We start from the raw sequence: 11,632 nt of genomic DNA, 5'->3' as shown, positions 1-11,632 counted from the left end.
ATTATCTGAGATGTGTTTCTGACTACAAGATGATTCCTCAATCACTTGAAATCCAAATGTAACTGGGCATCTCGTATTTTCTGAGCCTTGTTCACTGCCTGGTGGTACGCAGGTGCCCTTTTCTGGCAGAACCGCTCCCCGCCTTCGTTGATGTGGCCAGATGGTGCTTAGTCTCACACAGAAGACTTGTCATTCAGTCTCTAATGAACTGATTGACGGAAGTGTTTTTGAACAATACGCCTAGCCAAACACTGTCCCCACTGTTTGGATGGCAGACTCAAAACTCTTTTAACAGCTGTCCTCGGGATCCCTGGGTGGCGCAGCGGTTTAGCGCCTGCCTTTGGCCCAGGGCGCGATCCTGGAGACCCGGGATCGAATCCCACATCGGGCTCCCGGTGCATGGAGCCTGCTTCTCCCTCTGCCTGTGTCTCTGCGTCTCTCTCTCTCTCTGTGACTATCATAAATAAATAAAAATTAAAAAAAAAAAAAAAAAAAAAAAAAACAGCTGTCCTCAAGAACCTTGCTGTCCCAGCAGGATACAACATCAAAATAGAGATGGTGAGCTCTACAATAAAGCCTTCATTGAGAAGTAACATTGCCTTCTTTTTTGATGCTTTTCCACCAGCCAGACCATTCTGAGACCAGATCCCCTTTGTTACTGTGTGTCCAGGGGAGCCTGAGCCCTCTGACTCTAAGGATGTCCCAGGGTCTGCACACCCTCTGTTGTGCCCAAGATTGCGAATCCGAGAAACCACCAAGGAGCCGACACCGATGCAAGCGCACGAGGGTTTTTTAGCAAGCTCGAGCTTGGGTCCAAGTATACCCGACACAGTGGAGCAGGGACTTGGACCCCGAGGGAGGTTACAGCTGGGTTTTTATGGGCTGGTCTAGGGGACCTCCAGAAGGGGTGGAGGAATTTCTTAAGCTCTGTTCTCATTCCATTATGGGGCTTTCAAGGGCATTCTGTGGTTTTTTCCTGTAACTGAAGTAGGATATAAAGTTCAGCTCTTAGTCGCAGGGGCCTGAGATGGCTGTACTTGTGCTAAAGCTGAACTTGAGGTGAAATGGCCTTAATTTTCTCGGCCTCCACATTTCCCCCTCTCAGAGGAACCTAAGGAAGGACCCAATAATGGGTCCAGGTTAGTCTCAGAGTGAGCCAGTGGGAATAATTAAACCAGGATTCGAACCAACCTTGTTGCTGTTCTCATTCCTGTTTACGTTTAGCCAAACCTTTTCTGACTTTTGCCATAGATTCCTGGACTGTTCCTGAGTGGTCCTCAGGAAGCAACATTCCTCGTTTAAGGCAGCACATAACCCCCCTTGTTGTAAGACTAAGTCTAATCCCCTTCTGTTTTGAAGGACAACCTCAGGCTAGGGAGTCTTGGAGGTGGGAAATAAGTGAGAACGGCGCAGTCTTAGCTTTAGGGGATTGTCCTTGTCTGGTTGGCTTTTCCATTCTGGAACAAAGTCCTTGAGAACGGCATGTGGGTCAGCTGGCCGGACATGGGTGTAGTGGACCCAGGGAGTAATCCCGTTGACCTTGAGAGCAGTGGGAGTGGTCAGGATCTCGATGTAGGGTCCCTTCCAGCGAGGTTGAAGTGTCCGGTGTTGGTATCTCCGCACATACGCCCAGTCACCTGGCTGACATCAGTGGGGTCCCGGGGGTGGCCCAGTCTCATAGAGGGCCCTCAGCTTAGGCCACACCTGCTCATGAGTTCGTTGTAACATTTGGAGGGAGAAAAGGAGTTGGTGATCATCAAACTCATCAAACACCTCAGGTTTTAAATTTGGGATAATAGGTGGAGAAGACCGAACATGATCTTGTAGGGAGTCAGTCCCATCTTATATGGGGAGTTCCTCACCCTATATAGGGTGAAGGAGAGGAGAGTCACCCAGTCCCCGCCAGTCTCCAGGGCTAATTAAGGTCTCCTTCTGTTCTAGTCATCCTCTCTACCTGTCCTGAGCTCTGGGGCCTATATGCACAATGTAATTTCCAATCTGCCCCAAGTACTAGTGCCACTCCCCATTTTACCTTCGAGACGAATCCTGGTCTGTTGTCTGATCCAATTCTAACAGGAAAACCATACCTCTGTAAAATGTCTTCCAACAGTTTCCTGGTCACGGTCTGTGCTGTTTCATGTTTGGTAGGAAATGCTTCTGTCCATCCTGAAAAAGTATCTACAAACACTAGTAAATACTTGTACTCATGTATTCCAGGTTTTACCTCAGTGAAGTCCACTTCCCAGTAGACTCCTGGGCTGTCCCCCGGAACCAGGTGCCCGAGTTAGATCCATGGGCGGTGGCATTAGTTAACCGGTATGCGTGGCAGCTTGCCACAATCTGCTCCATCTTTGCTCAAGAGTCTTTAATAGTGATCTTTGCATGTTGTATGAGGTCTTCCATCTTCCTTGTTCCCGTGTGAGTTCCCCGATGCATTTTGGTAGGACTCGCCATCCTAGTTCCTCTGGCAGGATGATGCTGGAGTCTGCGGCCCTCTACCAGCCACGCAAGCACAGGGTCATAGGCAAGCGTTTGATCCAGTGTAAGTCAGCGTCAGTATAGTTGGGGGTGTCAGGCAGGGTCGGTGCCCCTGGATCGGGTAATGTGGTTGTTAAAACCTGGGTCACCATAAGGGCCGCCTCCTTAGCTTTTGAGTCGGCTAGCCGGTTTCCCCTGGCTACTGGTGTGTCTGCTCTCTGGTGTCCCGGACAATGGGCGATAGTTAGTACCTTGGGCAGCCAGAGGGCCCTCAGGAGTTCAAGGATCTCTCTTTTGTTCTTAGTAGTTTTTCCCTCTGCTGTCAGAAGCCTTCTCTCTCTGTAAGGGGCTCCGTGGATGTGAGCGGTGGCGAAGGTGTACCTGCTGTCGGTGTAGATGTTTATTCGTTTACCTTCTCCCCCGGTCAGTGCCTTGGCCAGTGCGATCAGTTCTGCCTGTTGAGCGACCTTCTGGCTGCCAAAGGCTCTGCCCAGCTGGTCTCCGTTTCCGTGGTTACGGCTGCCCCCGCGTAGCTGACTCCTTCTCGGACAAAACTGCTGCCATCTGTGTCCCAGGTGGCATCTGCATTCGGCAGTGGCTAGTCCTGGAGATCAGCTCTGATTCCGTGCACCTGTGCCAAAATTTCTTGACAGTCATGCAAAGGGGGGGGTCCCAGTCTGGCTAGGGAGTAGCGTTGCCGGATTCAGAGTTTTTGGTGGCTTAAATAAAATTCTAGTGGGCTTTAGCAGTAGGCTCTGATAATGGGTCAGACGGGCATTGCTGATCCAGCGGTCTGGGGGCTGTTGAAGTACCCCTTCAATAGCATGTGGGGTGGTAACATGCAGTTCTTGCCCCATGGCCAGCTTGTCTGCGTCCTTGACCATAGTGGCCACTGTGGCAATTATTTTTAAACATGGGGGCCATCCAGCGGCCACCGTGTCCAGCTTTTTGGAGAGAAAGGCTATGGGTCTCTTCCAGGGACCTATGTACTGGACAAGGACCCCTTTTGCCACCCCGTCTTTCTCATCCACATACAGGTAGAAGGGCTTGGTTAGGTCAGGCAACCTGAGAGCCGGGACAGACAGCAAGGCCTGTTTAAGGTCACTAAAGGCTTTGTTCATGGCCTCTGTCCATTCAAAATTTTGCTGGTGCCTGGTGGCCTCAAAGAGGGGTCTGGCCATCTCGGCAAAACCCAGAATCCATAATCGACAGAACCCTGCTGACCCCAGAAATTCACGTATCTGGTGGACGGTTTGCAGCTATGGGATCCTTAGGACGGTTTCCTTCCATGCATCCGTAGGGCGCTCCTGACGGGGACCAGGGCCATCCTCCTTACCTGTCCCTGAAGCCAGCTTCTTGAGGTGCCTCCGTCTTTCCTGTGGGTCATTCATGGTTGTGGCCAGCAGGATCTTGGCCAGGTTTTGGGTCTGCCGGTCACTTAGTTTGGTTTGTTGCTGTTCCGGACTTTATAGACTCTTTCTGCTACTATTACTAAGTCCTGCAAGCTCTTCTCTCCCAATCTCTCTACTCTTTGCAATTTATTTTTAATGCCCAGAGCAGCCTGGTTAACAAAAGCCATGATATTGTGGCCTTTGTTTCCGGGGCTTTTGGGTTCATAGGGGTGTACTGCCTAAAAGCCTCCATGACTCTAAGAAGGCTGCTAGACTCTTGTCCTTGCCCTGTCTCACACCATATACCTTGGCCAGATTGGTAGGCTTGCACGCGGCAGCCTGGAGACCTGCCCCTAGAGTCTGGCGGTAGACCCGGAGTCTCTCCTTAACCTTCAGCCGAGTTGTGGTCCCAGGTAGGGCAGGATAAGAGGAAGGCAGCGTTTATGAGGTCTGGGTTTTGAGTTGGTTGTCTGTCCTCTCCCAGGACAGACTTCCAGGCCTCCACCTGAATTCATTCTCTCTCTTCGGTGGTGAAGAGAACCTGCAAGAGCTGTTGGCAGTCATCCCAAGTAGGCTGGTGGGTAGAGAACAGTATCTAAAAGCCCGATTAGATCTTTTGGATTATCAGAGAACTTTGCATTCTGGGTTTTCCAATTATATAAATCACTGGTGGAGAATGGCCAATATAACATTGGTCTCTCACCTCTCCGGTCTCATCGGGAGGCCCCATAGTGCCCATAGTACGGAGAGGAAGGGTGGTGGAGCCAGCCAGCCCTGCATTTGGAGGTGGGGCCACCCGGTGGGTCTGACCACCTGTCCCTGCTGCTGGCCCGTGCACAGGGACTCCCTCATCAGGGAAGGGGGCACCCCTTCTGCAGCCCCTGGTGCCTCCAATGGAGGAGCGGAAGGGGGAGGGTGTGCCCGGTATGGCGGTGGGAAAATCAGGTCCTCTGGAGAGGAATCCTGCAAGACCAGATAAAGAGGTGCTTTGTCTTAGAGTTGGTCTCCTTCTCGGCCTTTCACAGGGCTAGAATCTCGGTGGGTCCTGCTTTGGGGGGTAAAAATGGTTTTAGCCAAGGAGGGGGATTCTCGATCATGTCCTGCCAGGTCAGGGTGTAGGGCACCTGGTCAGGGTGGCCGTCCGGTTTGTCCCTGAAGATCACGGCCTTAACCTGTAAGATAATAGGTAGGTGGAAAGTTCCTTCTCAGGGCCATCTCAAGTCAAAGGTTGGCCATTCTGACATGCAGTAAATTTGAAATTTCCCTCTCCATATATCTGTGTTCAGATTATGAGCTCTTTCCCTAATGTCCAAGAAGTGGGAGAGCATAAAAGACAGGGGGGTGGTTTGTGTCTGCCCCATTATGTCCCCAGCCCACACCAAGACACAGACAAATATGACAATTAACAAGGACACAGTAACACAAACATGCCAGTGCAGCCGCAGAGACAAGACAGAAAGTAACCCGAAGGGCTGGCAGCCGGTCCTCCTTACAGATGAGGACCCCATCCTCCCGGTGGGGGCAAGGGACGTCTCCCAAGACCCCCGGGCGATGGCCAGCCAGCATGTCCGCCTAAGCCAACGTCAACCTAATACAGATTGGAATTCCTACAGGTAAAAGTACAGTATAGGGCTCTCAGAGAATATGCACGCAAAAGGTAGAAAAAGTTGAGTGCGCTCACCAGGCATGAGACCCTCCGGATGGGGTCCTGGGGGTCTCTCGGATCCCAGATGAGCCCCCAAATGTTGTGCCCAAGATTGCGAATCCGAGAAACCACCAGGAGCCAACACTGATGCAAGTGCACGATGGTTTATTAGCAAGCTCGAGCTTGGATCCAAGTATACCCAACACAGTGGAGCAGGGGCTTGGACCCCGAGGTGGGCTACAGCTGGGTTTTTATGGGCTGGTCTAGGGGATTTCCAGAAGGGGTGGAGGAATTTCTTAAGCTCTGTTCTCATTCCAGTATGGGGCTTTCAAGGGCATTCTGTGTTTTTTTCCTGTAACTGAAGTAGGGTATAAAGTTCAGCTCTTAAATTTTTTTTTAATGTTTATTTATTTATGATAGTCACAGAGAGAGAGAGAGAGAGAGAGAGAGAGGCAGAGACATAGGCAGAGGGAGAAGCAGACTCCATGCACCGGGAGCCCGATGTGGGATTCGATCCCGGGTCTCCAGGATTGCGCCCTGGGCCAAAGGCAGGCGCCAAACCGCTGCGCCACCCAGGGATCCCAAAGTTCAGCTCTTATTCACAGGGGCCTGAGATGGCTGTACTTGTGCTAACGCTGAACTTGAGATGGAATGGCCTTAATTTTCTCGGCCTCCACACCTCTGAGTGGTTCACCATGCGTCCTGTCTTCTCAATTTCCTGCCAAGCAACAGCAAGATCAGTATACCCAGTCTGTCTATGTCCCTATTCATTACCCAGTATGTCTATGTCCCTATTCATTTTGCACCATTTTGTCTAAAATAAAAATGATAGAAATAATGAAGCAGAGCTATAATAGAAGCTGCTGAGAATTTAAAAAGATCAAAAAGACTGATCTGTTTTGCAAAAGAAAAGACTGGGAGGGGATCCCTGGGTGGCTCAGCGGTTGGGTGGCTCAGCGGTTTCCAGCCTGCCTTTGGCCCAGGGCGTGATCCTGGAGGCCCAGGATGGAGTCCCATGTCGGGCTCCCTGCATGGAGCCTGCTTCTCCCTCTGCCTGTGTCTCTGCCTCTCTCTCTCTCTATGTCTATCATAAATAAATAAATTAAAAAAAAAAAAAAAAAAGACTGGGAGCCTTTGGTTCTGTCAGGAGCAGTTTTTCTAAGGAAATCACATTGCTTTTGGGTTTAAGAGGATGCACAGAGGTTGGTCTGGTGACGGGCTAGAGAAAATGCTAGGCTGCCGGCCATGGGTCAGAAAGGAGAGGAAGGACAGCTAACTTGGCTGAAACGTAATGAGGGGCGAGAGGGAGAGAGAGGGAGTAATTATGTTGAAGAAAGGATCAGGGACGAGGTTATTGAGGTCCCTGCGAGCAATGGTTAGAATGCGGTCTTCCAAGGATACCTGGGGACTGGTAAAGGTCTTTGGCTGGTTTCATGTCAGGATAGTTATTTGCGTTTGGAGAAGAACATTCTGGTCCAGCTGGAGCACGCTATCCCGGGGAGGCCTGCGTGGATGTAGGGCGAGCGCCGCGCGCTGACTGGGAGGCCGCAGGGGTGCTGGGGGGTTGGGGTTAGCAGGGTGGGCTTACGGAGAGGTGCTCATAGGCACTGTGCATTTGAACTCGCCACCATCCCCCCAGCCCCTGCCAGACGCTAGGGGAGATGGGAGTGCTCCATAGCAGGGGGAGCCTGTGCACAAGGCATTACGGATGCAGATCAGTAAACCGAAGGTGCCCTGCACGCACGTCGCCGTGAGCACTTGGCAAGCACCGGAGCCGAGATGTGCTTTCCCAGCCCGGCCACCAGGGGGCGCGCGGAGACAGGCCACCCGGCAAAGCCGAGGCCGCGGCACTTCCTTCTCCGGCCAATAGGGGGAGAGCACGAGCCAGGCCGGGCCCGCCCTGCTGCGCAAGCGTCCTTTCCGAGCCTGGTCCTGGGTTCAAGACCCATGCACACACTCCCACCCCATCCCCCACCACCTCACCCCACTCCATCCGTCACCCCCTACCCCCCCTCCACCCCTCACCCCCACCCCGGCCAGCCACTGACTTCTCTAATATCTACCTCTGTGCTTCATTTCCTCCTCTTATAAAAACGAGTCCGTGTTAAGCGGTGGGCAAATGTTAGCCCCCTGTCCTGGCCCCCAGGTGACCACATGACCTCCTGTCCCCAAACCGATGACCCTAGAATGCACAGTGGCCCCCAAGGAAGACAAAACACAGAGTATCCCTGAAAATAACTTGGAAAACGAATCACTCAGGTTTGATTTGGGGGGTTTGGGCGGGGGTGGGTGGTGGGTGGTGGGGGCTCTTACATTCTCAGCCCCGGTAGCTGTGACTTTCCAAAAGGGAGAATATAGGATTCAGCACCTCTGCCATCTGTTTTCTTGTTCTCTGCGTTTTAAGAAAAATAAGAGGATATCTTGAATTAAATTTATGTGGTTCCACGTTTTTAAAATGGTTTGTAAAAGATACAAATTCACAGGTGTCTCTCCCACCCATCCTTGTTTCTCTGCTCAGAGTCAAGCACCCTCATCGCCATACAAATCTAAGCCCAACAGGTGCCTACACCTTTAATTTTTTTTAAATAAAAAAAATTAATTCAGCAGTGTGTCCTGCAGAAAGTTCCAAATCAAAGAGCGTCCTTGCTTTTTTGCAAACCAGTTGCATCTTCCAATGTGTGTGTGTATATCATCATTTTTATTTAGTCCCGTACTGACAGATTGTTTCCAAGATTTTATTTTTTTAAGTAATCTCCACACCCAAGGTGGGGCTCAAACTCACAACCCCAAGATTAAGAGTAGCACGCTTGACAGACCGGAGCGCCCCAGGTGCCCTGACAGATCATTTCTCATATTTTGCCGCCACACACAATGCTGCAGTTAATAACCTTGTACTCATTTAATTCTGAACATGTGCTGTTATACCTGCAGGCTAATTAGCAAGAAATGGTAAAAGGGCAAATGCTTTTGTCATTTTAATTCCCAGCTGGCTACTACAGGGTCTTGCCTTTTTGCGCTCCAGCCTCGGTGTCTGAGCAACTGTTTCTCCACTTTTTTCCCAACAGAATGAGTTTATTTCCACAGACGATTTGTTCATATTCTTTGTGCCCAATGGGGACACAGAGTTCCAAATATTTGACCATCTGTTTTGGGGTGCAATCATCTCTGTTAATAGGACACTGATCTGAAAGCCTGACACCTCCTTATCTCATTTCACTCCTGCTCGCTCTCACTGTTAACACCATGAAATCATAATCTTTCGATCACCATCAGGAGATGTACAAAATGAGGCTATGCATGGGGGGAAGCATCTCTGTAGCCTGCTTGGCATCTTGTCTTGTAATAAATTAGTTCTCATTGACCACGAGACGATACAGTATTACTATATTGTCACAGTGTTACTATTATTTTTTTTTAATTTTTTATTTATGATAGTCACACAGAGAGAGAGAGAGAGGCAGAGACATAGGCAGAGGGAGAAGCAGGCTCCATGCACCGGGAGCCCGACGTGGGATTCGATCCCGGGTCTCCAGGATCGCGCCCTGGGCCAAAGGCAGGCGCTAAACCGCTGCGCCACCCAGGGTTCCCCAGTGTTACTATTATTATAGTAATAAATATTACCATTATCACTTATTATAGCATTTAAATGACTATTATTCCTTATAAGTGTTGCTATTTTTCTATTAACATAGATTATTACTGTCACCATTGCTTTTATTATGATGTAGAATAAATAAATATCTATTATTTTCTGAATTCCAGGCTCCCGGGCCTTGGAGGAAGACTCTGCCAACCACTCTCTGCCCTGCCCGCCTTCTCCTGCCAGAGGACAGTCCCCAGGCAAACTCTCCACAGCCATTCGCTCTGAGCTGGGAAGGGAGGGAGGTTTTCCTACGTTTCTCTGACTATACCCTGAGGTACCAGGCTTGCTCTTGGCCAAGAACTGTAGGCAGTCTCCACCTGCCATGACCTTGAGCAAGTGGCTTGAGTTCCCCGAGTCTCAAAGACCGCCATGCCTTCCTCATTGCAGGGACAGAAACAGGAAAGAATGTGCCTCAGGCGCTGGGTGTGCCGATTGACACACACTCCCTACTAGTAGATGGAGCCGTCGTTAACGGAGCCACCCAGCCAAGTCCTGCCGGGGATCTGCTGTATCAGGGCTTCTTGACTCATCCGTCCATCCATCCGTCTACCTGTCCACATCCAGTCAGCTTTCTGCAGGCCAGCACCAAAGCTGAATGACACCAGGGATGTGTCTGACTCACACTTTGCCCTGAGATGCTCCCAGACTGAGGGGAAGGCAGCCACAGCCCAGGGTGGCCTGAGTGGTGGACCTTCCATGGAGAGTCACAAATGTCGTTACTAAACAGAAGTCCTGGGATGCCTGGGTGGCTCAGGGCATGATCCCAGGATCTGGGATCAAGTCCCACAATCTGGCTCCTTGCAAGGAGCCTGCTTCTCCCCCTACCTGTGTCTCTGCCTGTGTGTCTCTCATGAATAAATAAATGAAATCTTAAAATACATAAACAAGTCCTCACCCCAAAAGGAACTGTATCTGCAGATGTGCATCTTCTTAGGGGCTTACATCTAGTCTCCACTGTCCTCTTCCCCACGTGCACCCAGATGAGCTCCCTTGTCCATTAGCTGAGCTGACAGGTGGGACCTCACGCCGTCCTTGCTGGGATCTCAGTTTGCTATCTGGAAAATGGGAACAGCAACTCCCCAAACAGGAACACAGTTTCTTGAATTCCAGTTGACACACAATTAAAAAAAAAAAAAAGCCTGAGGATGATATTTATAGATGACTCATCAAGTATTGATCACACATGCACCCACCCTGGAAAGACACCACAGATCAATCCAGGCCTAATCTCTGCTCCTATGGGGCTTCTGTTTCAGAGACCAGGTTCCTAATCATGAAGCTTCAGCCCTCCCCAAGGGCCCCACTACTCCATCCCCGGCCTCCGGAATTAGCCTCAATCACCATACGTAGGTGGAATTGTGTTTTCCTTGTTTTTTAAGATTCTATTTATTTATTCTTTTTTTTTTTTTCTCGTGATGAAAACTTTCAGGGGCCCCTGGGTGGCTCAGTGCTTGAGCATCTGCCTTCGGCTCAGGCTGTGATCCCGGGGTCCTGGGATCGGAGTTCCCCATTAGTCTCCCAGCAGGGAACCTGCTTCTCCCTCTGCCTGTTTCTCTGCCTCTGTCTCTGATGAGTAAATAAAAATCTTTTTAAAAGAAAACCTCCAAATATACAATAGAGTATTATTAACTATAGTCCTGCTGCTGTACATTACATCCTCATGACTAACTTCATAGCTGTGAGCTTGTATTTTTTAACACCTTCTTAATCTTTAAAAAAAAAATTCTCCTGTTCCCCACCCCACCCCCACTCCATAGCCTCAAATCTGTTCTCTGTATTGATGCATTTGGGTTGTTTCTATTTTTAAAAAAATTTTTTTAGATTCCACATATAAGTGAGACCATATGATATTTGTCTTTCTCTGTCGTATTTTGCTTAGCATAATGCCCTGAGAAAACACTCGAGTCTTTCAGAACCAGCCCTTTATCCTGCTAACGCAGATGCTAGCAGCGTCCCCTGCAAACCGCCCACGCGCATGGTGCTGCCTGTCTCACCAGGCTGTGAAGCAAGGACCCACGTGGAGCCCCAGAGTGGGCATAAAGATGACGGCATCTTTATCCCAAAGTGAAAACATCTGAGCTACAGAAGATGCAGAAAGAAATCTTAAACGCATTTCCCCTCCCGAGGAAAAAACCTGCTGCCTTCAACCCCCCCTGGGAGGGAGTTTCCGGCAAAGTCAGCTGCCAGGACCCCCTGGTCTGCCCTTTTCCTTAGCATCAAAAAGCCCAAAAGAATCTTCCATCCTCTCCCACAGAAGCCCTCACATCCCTCCTTTTGTTAAGTTGATATATATCAACTTGTCTCCTGGCCCTTCCCCCCGCTTACTGGGAGGTCCCTCAGGCACAGGTAAACAAACCTGTCTTTTCTCCTGCTAATTCTGATCATTGTCAGGTAATTGCCAGGCCAGCGCTGGACTCAGGCGAGACGAGAGCTTTCCCTCCAAACCTTCGCTCCGGAACCCCTTCCAGGCCGGCC

General features: G+C 50.2%; 1 long non-coding RNA gene and 1 pseudogene across 1 annotated transcript; both read right to left on the bottom strand.

Moving 5' to 3' along the window:
- Positions 1–1,497: 1,497 nt before the first annotated feature.
- On the bottom strand, positions 1,498–2,272 carry LOC106559259 (annotated as a pseudogene).
- Positions 2,273–7,793: 5,521 nt separating this feature from the next.
- Positions 7,794–11,632, bottom strand: LOC119875992. The gene is made up of 3 exons (XR_005354467.1): positions 11,514–11,632; positions 10,053–10,212; positions 7,794–7,906 (listed from the first exon to the last, which is right to left on the bottom strand). It is a non-coding gene; the product is annotated as an uncharacterized LOC119875992 (long non-coding RNA).

This window comes from Canis lupus, chromosome 1, assembly GCF_011100685.1.
Source record: "Canis lupus familiaris isolate Mischka breed German Shepherd chromosome 1, alternate assembly UU_Cfam_GSD_1.0, whole genome shotgun sequence".
Taxonomy (NCBI): Eukaryota; Metazoa; Chordata; class Mammalia; order Carnivora; family Canidae; genus Canis; species Canis lupus.
Note: the sequence above shows the minus strand (reverse complement) of the source record. Positions and strands in the feature narration are given on the sequence as shown.